This window comes from Coenobita brevimanus, chromosome 94 (assembly GCF_032717465.1).
Source record: "Coenobita brevimanus isolate Jiangsu-jjx chromosome 94, ASM3271746v2, whole genome shotgun sequence".
Classification (NCBI taxonomy): Eukaryota; Metazoa; Arthropoda; class Malacostraca; order Decapoda; family Coenobitidae; genus Coenobita; species Coenobita brevimanus.
In genome coordinates, this window is record NC_137047.1 from 42,989,119 (window position 1) to 43,012,118 (window position 23,000).

Below are 23,000 nucleotides of genomic sequence, written 5' to 3' on the forward strand. Positions count from 1 at the left end.
TCTTTCTTTTGATTTTTTACATTCTGTATTGAACCATTTCTGTATTTTCTTATCTGCTTCTTTGTGCTGTGAGATGTACTTCTGGACTCCTATTTCATAAAATTCACAAAATTTTTCATATACAGCATTTAAATCTTGTCCTCTAAGCTCATTTTCCCAATCAACTTCTAATAAATACTTCTTCAGGTCTTGATAATTTCCCTTTTTATAGTTTAGGCTCTTTTTGTAATTGTCATTGCTGTTTACTATGTCATATGCTATCCTGAAGGTATAATTTAGTACTGCATGATCGCTTTTGCCGAGTGGGGGGTGATATATTAAACTGTCAATATCATTTTCTTGCCTAGTAAATATTAGATCTAGCACTGAAGGTACATCAAGTCCTCTTTTTCTGGTGGTTTCCCTCACATGTTGCGTTAGGAAAAACTCTTGCACGAGATCCAGGAGCTTTTGGTCCCAACAGCTTTCTTGGCTAATTATATCTAAAGTATTCCAATTTATATTTATATTAAAATCCCCAGTTAGTATAATTCTTTCCGATTTCTCTTCCATTTTATGTAGTAATGCTCTTAAACTCTGAATTATACTCTCTGCCAGGTCCTCATATTCATCTTTTTCCCATGTGTTTGATCTGGGTGGCATGTACAAATTGGCTACAATTACTTTACCTTCAGATGTGTTGATCTCTACTGCAGTCAGTTCTACTTGTGATGGTATATCTAGTTTTATTTCAAGGACTTTTAAATTTTTCTTAGTTAATATTATAATTCCTCCTCCTTTTTTTTTTAATTTCTGTCTCTTCTCCATATATTGTATTCCTCTAAGTTTAGTATGTCATTGGATATCCTTGGTGTTAATTTTGTTTCAGTTAGGCATATTATTTGTGGTTCATTTTCTCTGACATAATCATTCATCTCTAGTAATTTAGATACCATTCCATCCACATTTGAGTATATCAACTTTATCATCTTGTTTATATACTTGTCATGACATGGTTCTACTACCTTCCTCCTTTTTCTTCCATCCTGTTTGTGTACCACTTTCGTACCTGTAAGCCTATTACTTTGTAAAAAAAAATTTCTTCTTCTCCTCTTCTGATCTTCCCTCTTTTTTTGTTTTTCTTTCCTCCCTTTTCTCTTTCAGTTATTCCAGTTCCTCTTGTGTTAGGAATCTTTTTATCCATACATTTTTGAACTCTTTTTCTATAAGATTCTTTGCATGTTTTAGTATCTCTTCCACAGTGTTTACACTCTGGAAAGTCACCTTTAGAGGTTTTGTCTTGCTTTTCTCGTATTTCCCTAACCTTTTGTGTTCCTCTATGTCTTTACTATAGATTTCCTCATTGCATTTGCCATCTCCTTTTTGTCTCTTGTGATCTTGTTTTTTACTTCTTCCTCTTCTATACCAGTGATTACTAAAGATTTGTTTATATCTACTGAATCTCTGACTAACTTTGGATTATTTTCGATTATTCTTTTCACTTCCTTTTTAATGCTTTTTTCCTCCACCCTTGTTTCTAAGTCTTTATTTACTTTCACCATTTCAGCACACGTGGTTTCCACATCATTTTTGTAGCTTTGCACAGCTTCATTCACCTGTGTTATCTTCTCCTCAATATCACTGCTCTGGTCTATGAGACTGCTTACTTGCCTAATTGTTTCTGTGTCATTTTTGAACTCTTCCATAACACTCTCGTGATTGACTACTGTACTTGCCATTTCACTCATTTTCTTCCTAAGTGTACTCAATTCCACTGTTAGTTCACTGATGGTTGTGTCTTTCTTGTTGGCCTCCCTTCCTAGTTTTTCTATTTCTTCCTTTTGCAAGTGCATCTGCTTCTTTATTTCATCAATTTCATTTTTGAAAGCCATTTCTAGTTTGGGTACACGTTCAACCAGTCTATTGTGAGTCTCCACTTCAACCAGCTCTTGGTAGAAATCATCATCTTGCTTTTTATCTTTATCCCTTTTCTTTTCCAAATTTGCTTTACTAAAGTATGTATCCATTTTGCAATACTAAAAGTACAGAGTATGTACTTACAATCCCCGTGTTGTTGTAGTCTAAACAAACCTCAGATGACTCAGTGCATTCTTTCGTCTTGGTTCTCTTTTCTGTTTGAACAAGTCTTGTTTAAACTTATTATTTTTTTCCTTTTAATAATGAAAAATCATTTAGTCTAACCTGGTACAGAGCTTGACTCATACAAAGATACTAATTTAGGTAATGCCACTGGCCGTGTTTGTTCAGTATGGAGCGCCGATGTCGCACGTCTGCCTCGATTGACTTCCTGTGTGTGTGTGTGTGTGTAAGAAACGAAATCTGAAAGCAAATGTGGTAGAGTAAATGTTGTGGTGTTTGTGAGGAATGAAGTGATGAAGTGTTTGTGGTGCTGCAGGATTGGGAAATGCATAATGTTCTTACCTAATTGTATCTTTACAGGAATGAGTCAAGCTCCCGTGTCTTAAACCATATTTATCGTACATATCCTTAAATTTGTGAATTGTTTTGGCACACACTATGTGTGTGTGTGTGTGTGTGTGTGTGTGTGTGTGTGTGTGTGTGTGTGTGTGTGCCTTTAGTACACTGCTAACTCACCTGCAGGCCCTTGTGTGTTGCAGAGACGGCTCAGACTGCTGGTGTGGGCGTGGGGATGGCAGTGAGTGTGCTGAAATGAGACAGAGGAAATAAGCATGTATACCTATTAATTAAACATGGAGTTAATTATCACACGGGTGTATACTGGCACTTATTACTTCACTACCCTCACAGCACACACACACACACACACACACACACACACACACACACACACTAGCATGCATACTCCTAACATCTAGAACTACTACTACTACTACTACTACTACTACTACTTCTACTACTACTACACTTTATAAACGTTATGCTTTTCCAATTTACCTTAATAATTATGTATGTATTTGTTCTGATCTATACATAATGTGGTGTATTGTATATGGTATATGCAGTATATAATAATGGGGTGTATTGTATATGGTATATGCAGTATATAATAATGGGGTGTATTGTATATGGTATATGCAGTATACAATAATGGGGTGTATTGTATATGGTATATGCAGTATATAATAATGGGGTGTATTGTATATGGTATATGCAGTATATAATAATGGGGTGTATTGTATATGGTATATGCGGTATATAATAATGGGGTGTATTGTATATGGTATATGCAGTATATAATAATGGGGTGTATTGTATATGGTATATGCAGTATATAATAATGGGGTGTATTGTATATGGTATATGCAGTATATAATAATGGGGTGTATTGTATATGGTATATGCAGTATATAATGTTGGTACACACCCTACACCACCACAATACATGTCATGGACTCACTAATATAACTGACTGACAAACACCGCCGCCTACGCCACCACCTCCTATACCATTACCTAACTACAAATATTTCACATTTATTGTTGCTCCTGTTACTTTATCTCGCTGTGTGTGTGTGGGAGCAGACCCATCAAGCACAAGCAAGCAGGGGCCTTGCTGTGGTAGGTAGCGCCTGGCCAGGGTGGGAACAGGGTCCTTCCACATGGCGAGGTGCAGGTAAAATGGAGGAGGCATAGCCCCCAAGATGATGAGCTGTGTATAGGAGATATGTGTGAGTAGTAGTATCAGGCCGGACTTTGACTACTTGGTAAATGTGGCTGAGTTCCCCGCCTGGGAGTATTGTGCAAGGCCAACTACCACGTCACTGCCATGGTAGTACCTCCCGGGACGATGGTAACCATCCACCTACTACCTTTTTGGTGGGCTAACGGGTGCACCACCTTGCCCGAGGGTGACCCGGGACTATGCAGGGCAGGGGCGTCCACCTTCCCTGAGCCGGACACATCATACGGCCGCATAGCCAAGTATCTGCCACTGAAAGGGTATCAGCACGAGTGTGTGTGCAACTGGCCTAATGTAAACCCTTCCATCAACACTAGAGTGTGTGTGCAACTGGCCTAATGTAAACCCTTCCATCAACACGAGAGTGTGTGTGCAACTGGCCTAATGTAAACCCTTCCATCAGCACGAGAGTGTGTGTGCAACTGGCCTAATGTAAACCCTTCCACGCCATGACATGTAATTCTTTCCACCAGCATACAATTTTATTCAACACTGGTCACTCCTCTGGTGGTGAAGGGGATAATGAAGGCTGTATATAACCCCTCCAGTGCCAAGCGTGGTTAATGCACCTGGCCTAATGTAAACCCCTTTCCATCAGCACGAGAGTGTGTGTTACCTGGCCTAATGTATATAACCCCTCCAGTGCCAAGTGTGGTTAATGAAGGCTGTATATAACCCCTCCAGTGCCAAGTGTGGTTAATGAAGGCTGTATATAACCCCTCCAGTGCCAAGTGTGGTTAATGAAGGCTGTATATAACCCCTCCAGTGCCAAGTGTGGTTAATGAAGGCTGTATATAACCCCTCCAGTGCCAAGTGTGGTTAATGAAGGCTGTATATAACCCCTCCAGTGCCAAGTGTGGTTAATGAAGGCTGTATATAACCCCTCCAGTGCCAAGTGTGGTTAATGAAGGCTGTATATAACCCCTCCAGTGCCAAGTGTGGTTAATGAAGGCTGTATATAACCCCTCCAGTGCCAAGTGTGGTTAATGAAGGCTGTATATAATCCCTCCAGTGCCAAGTGTGGTTAATGAAGGCTGTATATAACCCCTCCAGCACTTCTTCGTGACTAGTATTATTTGCCTTTTACAGACGGTTCCCCCTGGCAGAGGAGGACAATACTGTGGCTCTGCATCCTTGAACAGCACTTCTTTGTGACTAGTATTATTTCCCCTTTACAGCTTATTTCACGGTTCTCGGTGCCAAAAAAAGACAATACTGTGGCTCTACATCCTTGCCACAGCACTTCTTCGTGACTAGTATTATATGCCTTTTACAGCTTATTGCACGGTTCCCCGTGGCAAAGGAGGACAATACTGTGGCTCTACATCCTTGCCACAGCACTTCTTCGTGACTAGTATCATAGTCTAGTGTTAATCTACTGTTACAACACAGCACTCAAGGAGGAGAGGTGGCAATTCTAGGCCAAGTTTGAGTAGAAGGAGTATATATAGTTTTTATTATTATTATTATTATTATTATTATTATTGTTATTATTATTATTATTACTATTATCATTATTATTATTATTATTATTATTATTATTATTCCTGCCACCTCCAGACAATTTTACTCAGCTTAATGTGACAAGACCGAATTCCACAGGGAACCCAGTAGACTCCGCAACACCTCCTCCGTAGAGATTTATTTTCCCTATTACATCTTAATATTTATCCTTTCCATCACTAACATCAACAGTTTTCATCGATAACATAAACAGGGAGACCGAGGTGTAATGAGCAGGATAAATCGCCAAGGTAGAGGTGTTACGAAATAAAAGTTGGAATAAGACAGTGAGTCTGCGTCACCATGGAGATCATCTCTACTTGCTGGCATGAGAGAGAGAGAGAGAGAGAGAGAGAGAGAGAGAAAGAAAGAAAGCGTCCCCCTCATCATCTCTCCTCGGTGGGTCACATAAAAATGGCGATATTTCCACCAACGTAGCATCCATGGCTGTGTCTTTGGTACAGGCGGGTGGCTACAAGTATATTACTATCTATCTATAGCCCGACGCCCTAATCCCGCAAAGGGTGGCCGCAGACAAAACGCCTCCAAGTCGCTCTGTCACCCACCATTTGACTGCCCTCCCCCAGCTCACTCCCCTCTCTCTCACATACCTCTCAACCCCATCCCTCCACCTCATCCTCGGTCTCCCCCTCCCTCCACTTCACCTCCATACACCCTCTTAGTCAGTCTTTCATTCTCCATTCTCTCCACATGTCCAAACCACCTCAGTGTATTTCTCCTAATTATATTACAACACTGCCATTGTTTATATATCGCGTGTGTACCTGAACAACATTATTTATGCCAAAAATAATACTCTGTCAGTGGTGCCAAGTTATACAACAATACCAGCAGCCCACGTCCCTCTTAACAGCAAACTATAACCTCTCTCTCTCTCTCTCTCTCTCTCTCTCTCTCTCTCTCTCTCTCTCTCTCACACACACACACACACACACACACACACACACACACACACACACACACACACACAAATAATACTCTTACAGTGGTGCCAAGTTAAAGAACAATACCATCAGCCCACGTCCGTCTTATAAGCAAATTATAATCTCTCTCTCTCTCTCTCTCTCTCTCTCTCTCTCTCTCTCTCTCTCTCTCTCTCTCTCTCACACACACACACACACACACACACACACTGTCTGTCTGTTTTCAAGTCTGTAGTAAATTAAGGCCTGATATTGTCTTAGTAATAAGTAAACTATTTAATTCTTACGTTACTGTCTTTACCACATGGCTACTGGTGTGGTAAATGTGGTACACTGATCCACCCATAATACACTGTGGTCTGGCAACTGTGCCACCCATATCCACAAAACAGAGAGACAGACAGACAGAAAAGAGAAAATCAGAGAGAGAGAGAGAGAGAGGCATTTCTCACCATATACACGTTGCTGTAGCAGTGACTTATAATACGTACAATTGTGTGTTGTATTTATCACTGTAATAATCACTCTTAGTTCCGTTGTGAAGGGTTTGGTGGCGTTGTGAATAGCGATCAAAATATTACGTCAAAGAATCCTATACGGCACTAAGGCCTGGGATGATTTATAACTATGGCCCGTGGGTGTTGTGAGAGCGTCAGGCTGGCATTTATAAAGGATCCTAACTGATCTACAGCATAAACTCAACGCCATAAGTTATCTAGTATGACAGGTGGTTTGTTTGTCATATTTTGTCACTGTAATATTGACTAATTATTTTGTAAAGTGTTTGTTAGTTGCCTGAGTGATGCTAAGCGTCTATACAGGCAGTTATATACACAGTTTATGTTTAGAACAGTTTATAAATAAAGCATAGGTTTTGGCTGAACTAAATCAGCGGGTTGCCTAATGTGCTGTTAGTGTAGATAGGTTTTCTGTTTTAATCACACTACATAACTACTCAATAAAATGCCTCCTTCCTGCATACATAATTAACAGTAATAGCACAGAAATAAATCAACGCAGCTAAAATAATATTACCATTAAAACAGTAAGTTGCATTGCTTGGTGGTGCTGTAGTAAAGACTGTCAGGTTTGGATACCAAGAACAGAAACAGCAGGTATAAGTTTACCTGAGCCTTTCCAATCACTTTACCTGGTATATTTTGTACAGTAAAACTTAGCCTGACATCTGGCCTGTCTTGTCCTACCCTAACAAATGTTCTGTTCTCACACAGCATCAGTCTTGGCCTATCCTCTCCATTTTGCCTTTCTGCACTACACCCTCCTTTCATCCACCACACCAACCACTTCAGACCAACCATGCTTCGAACCTGCCAGTGCTCCAGCATTTTCCTAAATACTCGGGTTTAATTTACCCAACTGATGGTGCAATTAATGTTGTTACATGGCATGTGTTCACTTGGGTTCAGCCAGACAGCCGCATCAATGATAACTGCAGCTTAAACACACAATACCTGACGTGAAGGAAGCAGTTCAACCCAAACCTTGAACCTTTTCCAGCACAGACTGACACACAACAGTTGCCACATCAGCACTGCATTACCTGTTGACCAGCTGTGGATTTTACCACGAGGATAATAAGAAAATAAAGGAGATATACCATAGGAAATATAGTTACTTGTAATATTAACACCATACAAACCATCACTTTATTATAAACTAGGAAGTAAAGCTGTTTTTATTTGTCTTAAGAGTGTAACTGGGATGGTACGGTACATTTCCTCCTTATATTGGCAATACTGAAAGAATATTATTTTTGGCCTAAATAATGTTGTTCAGGTACACAGGCGATACATAAGTGATCCAGTGTTGTAATAACCATATACACACCCGCCTGTACCAAAAACACACAGCTGGCAGGTGAAGTTAGTGAAATATCGCCATTTTTATGCTGGTCACCGCAGAGTGAGAATGATAGCTACGTCGCTCGTGTCAGACGTGGGGTAATAGTAATATGTAATAGTAACAGTAATAGACTATTACAGGGCATTCAAAGTACTAGTAATAGTAATCGATCACAAGTTGCTAGCTGTAATAGTAATTGCAATAGTAATAGAAGGCAAAGTAATAGATAATTGTATATTACTTTCCCATTACAGACACTTCTTTAATACCGTTTACCATAATCAATCAAAACAGCCTTCTCACCTTGGTTACCTGTTGGCTGCTCTCCAAGCTGCAGGTACGCCACAGGAGACCGTGCAGAATGGAGGGTGGTCAACAGGCCATCAGGTGATCCAGACACACTTGTGCATTCAGTGGAACAGCCTCCCAACGATAATGAAAATAAAAACCATTTTCAATTTAATTAATACCGTTATCATAAATAATATATTAATCGTAATAGTAATACTAATAGATGACCAAGTAATAGTAATAGTAATAGATGACCACTAAAGTAATTATAATAGTAATATAATAGAGAGCAACTGAAATTAATATTAATAGTAATAGTAATAGAAACCCAGTAATAGACCCCATGTCTGATTATGAATGTCCAATATGTATGTATGTACGATGTATGTATGTGTATGTATGAATGCACAGTATGTGTGTGTGTGTGTGTGTATGTATTATGTACAGTGTGTGTGTGCATGTATTTGTATATATGTATGTATGTACTGTATGTATATATGTACTGTATATATGTATGTATGTATATGTGTATGTATGTATGTAGTGTGTGTGTGCATGTATTTGTATGTATGTACGTATGTACAGTATGTGTGAATGTACATTATATATATATATGTATGTATATATGTACGATGTGTGTATGTATGTGTGTATGCATGTATGAAGTATGTATGTACCTGTATGCAGATGTGCACTACAAGCATTACACCATTCTTCTTTATCTTTTTATTATGATAGTCACACACACACACACACACACACACACTTTTTCAGCCAGTTGCTACGTGCAATATATGTATGTATATGTGTGTATGTACAATATGTATGTATGGTAGTCACACACACACACACACACACACACACACACACACACACACACACACACACACACACACACACACACACACAAACACACACACACACACACAAACACACACACACACACACAGCCACCTGCTACGTGAAATAAGCTGCCAAAGGACAACATTTTGCACCAAGGTGAACCAACTACAGTCATCTTTCACAGGCATTATCTACGGTACCGGTAACCTGAGATACTGGTGTGGATGTGGATGGGATAGCCAGCGTTAGGAGAAATACACTGAGGTGGTTTGGCCATGTGGAGAGGATGGAGAGACTAATGAGGAGAGTGAGTGTGAGGTGGAGGCTGAGGACGAGATGGAGGGATGGAGTGGAGAGGCATATGAGAGTGGGGTTTGAGCTGGGAAGGAGGCAGTGAAATGGCGAGGGACAGGGCGACATGGAGGCGACTTTTTTGTGGCCACCCCTTACTGGAATAAGGCGTCTGCAATAGATAGACAGATAGATAGACAGACGTACATTCTAATCTGATAATGATCCCTGTCCCATGTCAGCTGGGTTGATGGCCAAATGTAGTCAGTTTGGAGGCTTGATTTGACTAGTAACCAAGGAGACTCACATTACCTCATAACTAAGGCTCATTGACTTTCATGTAGCCATGACCTAATGCTGTATTCAGGTGGAGGGGTTGATTTGACTAGTAACCAAGGAGACTCACTCTCACCTTAAGGCTCATCAAATTTCATGTAACCATGACTTAGTATTCAGGGTGTGGAGGACTGATCTGACTAGTAACCAAGGAGACTCATTCGAATTTCACGTCACCACAGCTAAGTATTCAAGCTGTGAGTGACCCTGTTGCCCAGATGAAAACACTGATATAGTAATATATGGTAATAATAATAATAATAATAATAATAATAATAATAATAATAATAATAATCACTCTATCTATTTATTGCCAGACGCCTTAATCCCATACGGGGTGGCCACAAACAAATCGCCTGCACGTCACCCTGTCCCCCGCCATTTCACTGCCCTGCTCCCAGCTCACACCCTCCTCCCTCATATACCTCTCCACTGCATCCATCCATCCATCCATCCATCATCCAATCCTACATTGCCCCCATGAGAAGCGTAGGAGCCCGGGGCTAGGCAAGTTGGTCCGACATTTAAGATGAGAGTGACCAGCCTCACTCATCCCTGAGTGGCATTACATGAGCAATCAACCCCAACCATCCCTTGGATATAAACCTTCACCGGCTCAATCCGATTGGAGCGCAATAATTACTCACTAAACCACCAGGCGCCATAATTTGGTTATATGGTTACCACCCAGCGTAGCAAATGGTTTCCTGGTGTACAGGAAACTATTTGGTTTGTCACTCAGTGTAGAGTCACCCACAGGCAGAAGGAAGAGGAAAGAATGAAGGAAAGAAAGACAGAAGAGGGAGTGTAAAGTTACCTGTAGGCAGAAGGACAAGGAAAGAATGAAGGAAAGGAAGACAGAAGAGGATGGAAGGAAAGAAGGATGGAGAGGAAAGGGTAGACACCCGAGAGCAGCACTACATCGAGTGAGTGGATGGTGAGCGCCTCCACCTACCACAAAGCGCCCCCACCTCCACTCCATAATAATAATAATAATAATTATAATTATAATTATAATTATAATAATAATAATAATAATAACAATAAAAATAATAATAATAATAATAATAATAATAATAATGGCGATGATAATAATAATAATAACAATAATAATAATAATAATAATAATAATAATAATCTATCTATCTATAGCCCAACACCCTAATCCCGCAAAGGGTGGCCGCAGACAAAACGCCTCCAAGTCGCTCTGTCACCCACCATTTGACTACCCTCCCCCCAACTCACCCCCCCCTCCCTCATATACCTCTCAACTCCATCCCTCCACCTCATCCTCGGTCTACCCCTCCCTCTCCCTCCCTCCACCTCACCTACATACACCCTCTTAGTCAGTCTTTCATTCTCCATTCTCTTCACATGTCCAAACCACCTCAGTGTATTTCTCCTAATCTTCTCAACCACATCACATCCACCCCACAGCGTTCCTTCACTTCTTCATTCGTCAACCTGTCCCTCCATGTCACTCCACATGCTCCTCTCAAGTAACTCATTTCCACTGCTCTCACTCTTGACTTGTTCCCCTCTTGCAAGGTCCACGCCTCGCTTCCATACGTCAGGGTAGGGATCACAATACTATCATGCAGTGACTTCTTAACTTCCATACTCACCTCCCTATTTCTCATCACTGCTTTCAGTGAACCAACAACCTTCCTTCCCTGCTCTACCCTTTCATGCACTTCATCCCCCAAAGTTCCATCCTTACTCATCACACTACTCAAGTACTTGAATGCACTCACATTCTCCATACCCTCACCATCCAACCTCACTGTACATTCTGTGACTTCATTCCTCTCAAACACCATAACTTTACTTTTGTTTACATTAGCTTTCAGCTTCCTCCTCCTACACACTGTCCCAAATTCATTCACCAAACCTTGCAACTCCCATTCCTCTTCACTCAACAATACTGTATCATCAGCAAACAGCAACACCGGAATCTTCGAAATCTCACCCTCATTCATTAGAGCCACCCCCACATCCACTGCCCTACCTTGCACCTCCTTTACAACCCCATCCATGTATATATTAAACAGCCATGGAGACATCACACAACCCTGTTTCAGTCCCACATTGAGATCAAAGAACTCACTCAGCTCATCATCCACTCGCACCGTAGCCCTAGCTCCTTCGTACATACTCTTCACAGCATTTAACAATTTCCCCTCCACTCCATATATTCTTAATACCTTCCACATACCTTGCCTATCTATTCTGTCATAAGCTTTCTCCAAGTCCATGAAGGCAGCATACACTTTCTTTCCCTTCTCTAGATATTTCTCCACTGAACATCTTAGAACAAATATCTGATCTACACACCCTTTTCCCTTCCTAAATCCCCCTTGTTCTTCTCCAACTAGCTCCTCTGTCATATGCCTAACCCTATCAATGAGTATTCTACCATATATTTTTCCAGTCACACCGAAGAAGGCAAATACCCCTATCGTTACCACATACTTCTCTCTCCCCTTTTCCGTTGTATAAAGAACAATAATTATACCTGATTTCCAGTCCTCTGGAACCCTTCCCTCATCCCAAGCTAATCTACACAACTACCATATCCACTCCACAACAATCTCACCCCCATACCTCAGCATTTCACCACACACTCCATCAATTCCTGGGGCCTTTCCCATCTTGATCTTCTTCATTGCTTCCACTACTTTCGCCCTACTGATCTCTTCCTCCCTCCTCTCATCTCTTCTTCTCCCAGCCATTCCCCAACCACTTATACTCGCGTTGCTCTCACTCTCTACATTCAACAAATCCTCAAAGTGCTCCTTCCATCTCCTCAATTTCTCTCTCTTCTCCACCAACAATCTATTATTCCTATCTTTCACTCCCCTACTATATCCCCTTTCACACTGTCTTACTTTCTTTACCTCCTTCCAGAACAATTTCTTACTCTCTCTCCATTTCACACTCAGATTCCTCCCAAACTCTTCATCCACTTTCTTCTTACTCTCCTTCACCAGTCTCTTCACCTCCCTTCTCCTGCTCACATATACCTCTCTCTTCTCTCTCTCACCTTCTCCCCTACCTCTGCTCGCTAACCATTCACTATATGCCTTCTTCTTTTGTTCCACAGCTCGTTTCACCTCATCATTCCACCATGCTGTCCCTTGCACACCCTTGCATCTCCTCCTCACTCCACAAACCACCTCACACGCTGCGCCTATCTCTTCCGTGAATATCTTACATACATCTTCCATCCCTTCCATCTGCTCTAGCTCATACCTTCCCAATCTTTCTTCCACTATGCTCTTATACTCTGCCATTTTCTCACTATCTTGCAAATTCTCCACTCTTGTCAGAGGAGCTGTTTCCTCCTGTCTTCCCCTTCGTCTCCTCAACCATTTTCTTTGTAGCTTTATCTTGGCCATCACTAAGTGATGGTCCAAGACTCCGTTCCCCCACCCTCTCCACACTCTTGCATCCAACACTGGTCTTCTCATTCGCTCATCCACACACACATAGTCCATCATTGCCTTTCGTTCAACAAGTTCACCATCCATCCTCCTCATTACTGTCCATGTATACAGGTGGATCATCTTATGACGAATAATAATAATAATAATAATAATAAACACTGCACGACACATTACCTGTATGAATATTAGCTTCTACACTGCTACTACCATTATGCTAACTATCCTGCTTAGCGATAAGATGAGGCAGAATCCAGAAACAGTTAGGTCAGATTCAAACAGCCAGGGGGAACAAGGCGTCGGGGATGATGATGATGATGATGATGTTGATGGTGTAGGCGGAGGAGGAGATGACGTTGGAGGACGATGATGATGATGATGATGATAATGGTAGTGGTGGTGGTGGTGGAGGCGGTAATAATTATGATGATGGTATTTAAACAAATGTGGAAGTGTGCATGGAAAAGTTTGGAAGGCATGAGAGAGTGTTTTTGATCGGTGATATGAATGGTAAAGTTGGGAATGTGAAGGTGGATGGAATAGTTGGTGAGTGGTGAGTGCCTGCTGCGATAGATGAGAATGGCAGTGCGTTAGTGGACATTTGTGCTGGGAGGGGGTTGGTGATAGCCAATACCCTCTTCAGGCATAAAATGATCCACAGGTATACATGGCGAGTGATGAGAATGGTGGGTGATGAACTGAATGAAAGGAAGGCAATGATTGATTATGTGTGTGTGGATGAAAGGATGCGAAAATGTGTAATGGATGCAAGAGCTTATAGAGGTTGGAGGAGTGGACTTTCTGACCACTACTTGGTGGTGGCCAGAATTAGGATACAAGTAAGATGAAGGAATAGAAGAATGGAAAGACGAGAGGAAGGAGTCGTTGCAAGGAGAGTGGAAAGCTTACAAGAGAATGAGAAAAAGGCAAAGTATAAGAGAGAAGTGGAGGAACGATTGGGCAAGTATGAACTGGAGCAGATGGGGGATGTGGAAGGTGTGTGCGAGATATTTACAGAAGAAATATGTGCAGCATGTGATGTGGTGTGTGGGAGGAAGAGAAGACGGAGGGGGGTGCAAGGAACAGCGTGGTGGACTGAAGAGGTGAGACAGGCTGTGACGCAAAAGAAGAAAGCATACAATGAATGGATGAGAAGTAGGGGCGTGGAAGAAGTTGAGAGGCGGAAGAGAGAGTTATATGTAGAAAGAAAGAGAGAGGTGAAAAGATTAGTAAGAGAGAGTAAGAAGAGAGTGGATGAGGAATTTAGAAGGAATTTGAGTATAAAGTGGAGGGACTGTAAGAAGATGTTCTGGAAAGAGGTGAAAAGAGTAAGACAGGGTGGAAGTGAGGTTAGCAGGGGAGTGATAAAAATGATAGATTACTAGTGGAGAAAGGAAAAAAAGTGAGCAGATGGAGAGAACACTTTAGGGAAGTAGGATAGAAGTTGTGGAAGCAATGAAGAAACTCAAAATGGGGAAAGCCCCAGGAATTGATGGAGTGTGTGGTGAAATGCTGAAGCATGGGAGAGAGACAGTAGTAGAATGGATGTGGAAGATGTGCAGATTGGCCTGGGAGGAAGGTAGAGTCCCGGAGGATTGGAAGTCAGGTATAATTATTCCCTTGTACAAAGGAAAAGGGGAAAAAGAAGTGTGTGGTAATCATAGGGGCATTTGTGTTCTTAGTATAATAGGAAAAATGTATGGTAGGATACTTATTGACAGAGTTAGAGAAAGAACAGAAGAATTAGTTGGAGAAGAACAGGGAGGCCTTAGGAAGGGAAGAGGTTGTGTAGATCAGATATTCATTCTTAGATCTTTAGTGGAAAAGTTTCTAGAGAAGGGAAAAAAGTTGTATGTGGCTTTCATGGATTTGGAGAAAGCATATGACAGGGTGGATAGACAAGGATTGTGGAAAGTATTAAGAATATATGGAGTAGATGGAAAGTTGTTGAATGCTGTGATGAGTATGTATGATGGTGCTAAGGCTGCAGTGCGTGTGGATGGTGAACTTAGTGAATTTTTCTCTTTGAAGGTTGGGTTGAAATAGGGATGTGTCATGTCTCCATGGTTGTTCAATCTGTTCATGGATGGGGTAATAAAAGAGGTACAAGGTAGGGTAGTGGATGTTGGAGTGGCCCTGGTGAGAGAGGATAGTGTTTGGAAACTCCCTGTACTGTTGTTTGCAGATGATACTGTGTTGTTGAGTGAAGACGAAGGGGATCTGCAAGGCTTGGTGGATGAGTTTGGGAGAGTGTGCAAGAAACGGAATCTAAAGGTGAATGTAGGGAAGAGTAAAATGATGGTCTTTGAGAGAGGTGAAGTCAGTGAATGTACAGAGAGGTTGGATGGTGAGGAATTGGAAAATGTGAGTACGTTTAAGTACTTGGGTAGTGTGATGAGTAAGGATGGAGGTTTGGAGGGTGAAGTGCTTGAAAGGGTACAGCAGGGAAGAAGGGTTGCTGGTTCTTTGAAAGCAGTGATAAGAAACAGGGAAGTGAGCATGGAAGTGAACAAGTTACTACATGACAGTGTTGTGATACCAACTCTAACGTATGGAAGTGAAGCTTGGACATTGTTGGAAGGACACAAGTCAGGAGTATCAGCAGTGAAAATGAGTTATTTAAGAGGAGCCTGTGGAGTCACATGGAGAGACAGGCTGACGAATGAGGTTATAAAGGAGCGTTGTGGTGTGGATGTAGATGTGATAGGAAGCATTATGAGGAACACACTGAGGTGGTTTGGCCATGTGGAGAGGATGGAGGGTGAAAGACTGACGAAGAGAGTGTATGTGAGTGAGGTGGAGGGGGGAAGAGGGAGGGGGAGGCCAAGGATGAGATGGAGAGATGGAGTCGAGAGGTATATGAGAGAGAGGGGGTCTGAGTTGGGAGCAGGGCAGTGAAATGGCGAGGGACAGGACGAACTGGAGGCGATTTGTTTTTGGCCACCTCAAACGGGATTGAGGCGCCTGGCAATAGATGGATAGATAGATAGTATTTAAACACAAATCGAGCTAGTAGAAATATCGGGTATTGTGTTGCCAAATACACCTTCCAACACTAGATACAGGATTGTGGTCAGTGACAACACCAACATGATATATAAACACCAACAGACTCAATTTTACGGTGAACAGGTGGCCAGGGTAACATCTGGGCCTGCCATCACCACTTCTCCATCAACCATACCTCGTAACCATGCTCAGTTTCTTCTACTCTCTCTCTCTCTCTCTCTCTCTCTAACTCATGGCCTCTCACTCACTGTCTCTCTAACTCATGGGCACTCTCACTCTCTCACTCTCTAAATTATATCTCTTAACCATGCTGCAATTTCGTCTTGTACTCTGACTCATGGCCACTCTCTCACTCTCTCTCTCTAATCATATTACTTAACCGTGCTGCAGTTTCTTCTTCTTCTAACTCATGGCCATTCTCTCTCTCTCTCTCTCTCTCTCTCTCTCTCTCTCTCTCTCTCTCTCTCTCTCTCTGTCTCTCTCACTAAATCATATCTCTCAACCATGCTGCAGTTTCTTCTACTCTCTCTAACTCATAGGCACTCTCACTAACACTCTCTCTCCACATCGCATCTCTTAACCACACTGCAGTTTCTTCTTCACTCTAACTCATGCCCCCTCTCTCTCACTCTCTCTCTCTCTCTCTCTCTCTCTCTCTCTCTCTCTCTCTCTCTCTCTCTCTCTCTAAATCTTATCTCTTAACCACGCTCAGTTTCTTCTATTCTCTCTATCTCATGGCCACTCTCACTCACTCTCTCTAAATCATATCTCAACCATGCTGCAGTGTCTCCTTCTCCTACTCTCTCTCTCTAACCCATAGGCAGCCACTTACATCACTGCAACCCACCCAACCATCATGACTTGCCAGTATTATCAAGAGGATGGAGAGGAGAGTGAGCAAGAGACTAACGAGGAGAGTGTATGTGAGTGAGGTGGAGGGCAAGGATGAGATGGAGTGGAGAGGTATATATGAGAGAAGGGAATATGAGTTGTGAGCAGGGCAGCGAAGTGGCGGAGGACAGGGCGACACGGAGGCGATTTGTTTGTGGCCACCCCTTGCGGGATGAAGGCGACTGGCGACATACAGATGAATAGATGAAAAAAAAAAAAAAACTGACAAAATGCAAAGGCCTATATGTTTTACCGCTAGTACATAATAATGAAATGTGTCGAATATATGAATAAGCTTACAAAAAAAAACAAAAGTACAAATAAAAGTCTATTACAAAGAAAATGCTCACGGTAAGCATCAGGTGGTTGCCATGGTAACGAGTCGTCCATCTGCCCTTCTCCACCAATAACATTTTACAACCATTCTACACCAAACTGCTCCACACAACCACCATGCCACTATCTATCTATCTATCTATTGCCAGACGCCTTAATCCCATAAAGGGTGGCCACAAACAAACTGCCTCCATGCCGCCCTGTCCCCCGCCATTTCACTGCCCTACTCCCAGCTCACACACCCGTCTCTCATATACCTCTCCACTCCATCCCTTCATCTCATCTAAGCACAAAATAATCAACGGTTAGGATAAGGTGCAAATGAACTGAATAATGGATTCCTAGCGCCTGTCAAAGACCATATGGCAATGATTCAAAGGCAAGACACATGATAAGCAAAGAAACAAAAAATTGGAGAGAAGACAGTAAGAAACACACAGTGGTGGTTTGGCCATGTGGAGAGGATGGAGAGTGAGAGACTGACGAGGAGTGTATGTGAGTGAGGTGGAGGGGGAGAGAGGGAGGGGGAGGCCAATGATGAGATGGAGGGATGGAGTGGAGAGGTATATGACAGAAGGGGGTGTGAATTGGCAGCAGGGCAGTGAAATGGCAGAGAACATGGCGACGTGGAGGCAATTTGTTTGTGGCCACTCCGTATGGGGTTAAGGCGTGTGGCAATAGACAGAGAGACAGTAAGGGAGACAGTAATGACTAAAAGCTGTTGACTAATTACAGGAGGTTCATCACCGCCAGGTGTGGGGTATAAAATAAATAAGGGTTTTTCCCTGCAAGTGGGGAAACTTGGCAGTGCTAGGTAGGAGTAGTAGTAGTAGTAGTAGTAATAGTAGTGGTAGTAATAGTAGTAGTAGTAGTAGTAGCAGTAGTAGTAGTTGTAGTAGTAGTGGTGATGGTGGTGGTGGTGGTGGTGGTGGTAGTGGTAATATTGTTGCATAGCCATGTTCATCTGTTGCCTTTCTCTCCTTTCGGGGGGCAGGGCAGTAGCTGGGAGTGTTATTTAACCATGCAGTGTAGCCGCCGATACATCAGTGCCACCACATGAAGGCGTCCCTCTCCACCACCACAGCAAAGTGACAAACCAGCTTTATATGTAGAAATGGAACTGTATTGGGCTTTTGTCTGTAAACTATTGAAATATAACCCCTTGATTCCAGTGACATCTATCTATCTATCTATCTATATCTATCTATATCTATGGCCACATGACTTCATCCTATAAAGGGTGGCCACAAACAAATTGTCTCCATGTTGTTCTGTCCTCTGCGATTTGACTCCCCTCCCTCCAACTCACACCCTCTTCTCTCATATATTTCTCCATTCCATTCATCCATTTCATTCTTGGTCTCCACCTCCCTCACATACTCTCCTAGTCAGTCTCTCATTGTCCATCGTGTCCACGTGGCCCAACCTATGCTTCAGATATTCTTGCTGCCTCAGGTGTTTATATTCAGCTTAGGACAGACTTCAAACTGGCGAGGTTACATACAGTATAACCTTCTTTACTGCCTTTACTATACCCGGGTGCAGTGGTGGCTGCTGCCCACTACCATCCACTCACTTGATGTAGTGCTGCCTACAGTATAACCTTCTTTACTGCCTTTACTATACCCGGGTGCAGTGGTGGCTGCTGCCCACTACCATCCACTCACTTGATGTAGTGCTGCCTACAGTATAACCTTCTTTACTGCCTTTACTATACCCGGGTGCAGTGGTGGCTGCTGCCCACTACCATCCACTCACTTGATATAGTGCTGCCTCCAGTATAACCTTCTTTACTGCCTTTACTATACCCGGGTGCAGTGGTGGCTGCTGCCCACTACCATCCACTCACTTAATGTAGTACCACCTACTTCTTCATTCATCATTTCCTTTTTGTTTCTTTCCCACTATCATCCACTCACTTGATGTAGTGCTGCTTACCTCTTCCTTCACCTGTCATTCCCTTTTTGTGTCTGGTCTCTTCTCTTCCTGTTTTTTCCCATCCCTCCTGTTGCTTTTAATTACTCTTCTTTCCGCTTCAGGTGGCTCTACACTGAGTGACAAGCCTACTGGTTTCCTGTAACCAAGGCAACCCTTTACAACACTGGGTGGTAACCATAACACCAAACAGCAGCATGATGTGCAGCCTACTATGGCGTAACCATGGCAACACTTTACTGTACAACGCTGGGTGGTAACCATAACACCAAACAGCAGGATGACATGCAGCCTACTATGGTGTAACCAAGGAAACCCTTTATTGTACAACGCTGGGTGGTAACCATATAACAGGACGATGTGCAGCCTACTATGGCGTAACCATGGCAACCCTTTACAACGCTGGGTGGTAACCATATAACAGGATGATGTGCAGCCTATTATGGCGTAACCATGGCAACCCTTTACTGTACAACACTGGGTGGTAACCATATAACAGGATGATGTGCAGCCCACTTTACTGTACAACGCTGGGTGGTAACCATAACACCAAACAGCAGGATGATGTGCAGCCCCCTTTACTGTACAACGCTGGGTGGTAACCATAACACCAAACAGCAGGATGATGTGCAACCTACTATGGCGTAACCATGGCAACCCTTTATTGTACAACGCTGGGTGGTAACCATATAACAGCATGATGTGCAGCCTACTATGGCGTCCCTGTTACTGGATGCAGATGCAAATTCCGTCTGGCAACCCAACCTCCATACTCTTGCCCGCACCTGGCAGTGGCAAGGTGCTGTCCACTGCAAGGAAACACTGGTTCACTGCATGGCACGGCCCTGCAGGGGGAGCTGCTTGTTTGCGACTGATAGGTCTGCTCAACCAGACAGACCAGGGTTACTCAACAACTGCGCACGAATAGTCTTTAAACTGAATAAAGTGGTCTTGAGATACCAAAAACAAAATTTTAAATACATAATTGGACTGAAGGGGTTACAGCTGTCTTAAAGTACAGTGTGGTGTACACATGGCAAGAATACCACTGACAATGGCACTGGATTGAAGGGGTTACAGCTGTCTTAAAGTACAGTACAGTGTGGTGTACACATGGCAAGAATAACACTGACAATGGCACTGGATTGAAGGGGTTACAGCTGTCTTAAAGTACAGTACAGTGTGGTGTACACATGGCAAGAATACCACTGACAATGGCACTGGATTGAAGGGGTTACAGCTGTCTTAAAGTACAGTACAGTGTGGTGTACACATGGCAAGAATAACACTGACAATGGCACTGGATTGAAGGGGTTACAGCTGTCTTAAAGTACAGTACAGTGTGGTGTACACATGGCAAGAATAACACTGACAATGGCACTGGATTGAAGGGGTTACAGCTGTCTTAAAGTACAGTACACTGTGGTGTACACATGACAAGAATACCACTGACAATGGCACCGGATTCAAGAAGTGTACAGCAAAAAAGACGGAATAAAGGCCAATCTACACCAAGGAATTAGTGTATTCTTCTCGAGTGATACCCATGTGATTTTACAGTACAATACATTTGTTCTAACGTGACCAAGATTCCCAACCCTTTTCAGCTTGGTGATGACCAAGTGTAGTCTTAGAAGGGTGGACTGACTTAATGTGATACAAACATGGAGAAGCATTTTGTCTGACTATTTTGTAAGAATAAAAGTGTTTCATGAAAGACCTATTTTGTCCAACAATAGCTTCATGCGGATATACACTACCACCAACTTTAAAATCCCCAGCCACAGGCGTGAACATCCTCTCTCTGAAGATAATGGATGTGACAGAATGAAAAATATAATGTGAGGTAGTGTGTGGGATGAAGAGAAGACGAATGGGGGTGCAAAGAACAGCATGGTGGAATGAAGAGGTGAGACAGGCTGTGACACAAAAGAAGAATACATCTATTGAGTGGATGGGAAGCAAAGGCATGGAGGAAGTTGGGAGACGAAAGGAAGAGTTATATGTAGGCAGGATAAGAGAGGTGAAAAGATTATAATTATGTCCCGTGCTTGCCATTCTCAACAGGGTTCAGAAAGACCTCAGCTTAACACACCAAGACACAACACTTAGGCACATCAATTTTCGGTCTAAGTTGAATAAAATGATCTAGAGATGGCAAGAATATACTAAGACATCATCGGAGTGAAGTGGCAAAGAAAGACGCTGACCTGGACTGAGAACACACCACACTCAGACATTAATTTCATGTAGGTACCTACTGACTAAAATCACTTGGAGCCTGCCAGACTAAATTAAGGTGTCACTGCACTAAGAAGGCTGAAAAGACTCACCTTAATTCGAAAGCCACTACACTGGGGCCACTGGTTCTCTGTAACTTAGGCTGCCACGTACTGCTGCCTGACTCTGTATTCATGTTGCCATCTTGCAAGTAACCCAAGTAACGCACTAGTAACAAGTAACATCGTACATGAAAGTGAAAGGAAAAATTAGTTGGAGGTGGGGGGAGAAAGTGACCAATATTACTCTTGTTATTATCAAAGAAAATACACCACATATTGAGCCTGTACCCCATGAAGAGTCCAATAGGGGCCAAAATTGTTGTACAAGGCAGTATGTAAACAGAGCTTCACAAGACACTCACCTGCAATATCTGATGTCTTGTGGGCACAGCTGTGTGTGTGTGTGTGTGTGTGTGTGTGTGTGTGTGTGTAGCAGTGGCACTAGGAAATGAATACACAGTACATGATATATTGGCGTGTGTGTGTGTGTGTGTGTGTGTGTGTGTGTGTGTGTGTGTGTGTGTGTGTGTGTGTGTGTTTGTGTGTGTGTGTGTTCTTACCTAATTGTTCTTACCTAATTGTATCTTTACAGGAATGAGTCAAGCTCGTACTGTCCCGTGTCTTAAACCATATTTATCGTACATATCCTTAAATTTGTGAATTGTTTTGCCACACACTGTTTCATTCGGTAGTGCATTCCACTGATCAACTGCTCTGTTTGGGAAACTGAATTTCCTTACGTCTTTATCACCTCTCTTCTTATGCAGTTTTTTGCAGTGTCCTCTTGCTGATGCTTCTCCATATGTTAAGTAATCATTTATGTCTATTTTCTCCTTCCCTGATATGCACTTATATAGCATTATCATGTCACCTCTTTTCCTTCTCTCCTGTAGTGTTGGTAGATTCAGTTTATTTAGTCTTTCTTCGTAGCTTAGGTCCCTTAAGCTTGGTATCCATCTTGTAGCGGCCCTTTGAACTTCTTCAATCTTGTCTATATGCTTTTTGAGATGAGGACTCCAGACTACTGATGCATATTCCAGGGTTGGTCTAATGAATGATGTTATTATCCTTCTTAGCATGTCTTCATTTATGTATGTGAATGCTATTCTCATATTTGCAAGCAGTGTATACACGTTCCGTACCTTCTCGCTGATGTGGTCAGCCGGAGATAGTCTGTTATTGATAATCACACCCAGGTCTTTCTCTCTTTCTGATGTGTATAGGGTTTTATTTCCTAACTTATAATCCCAATCAGGTCTTTTTCCACTTTTACCAAACTTGATTACATGACACTTGTCCACATTGAATTCCATTTGCCATGTACTACTCCATTCATGAAGTTTATTTAATTCTTCTTGTAGCTCCCTACAAG

General features: G+C 42.4%; 1 protein-coding gene across 1 annotated transcript in view; it reads right to left on the minus strand.

Moving 5' to 3' along the window:
* The window catches only part of LOC145412903 (uncharacterized), a 383,488-nt gene that overhangs the window by 293,153 nt on the left and 67,335 nt on the right, over positions 1 to 23,000 (minus strand). The window lies entirely within an intron of this gene.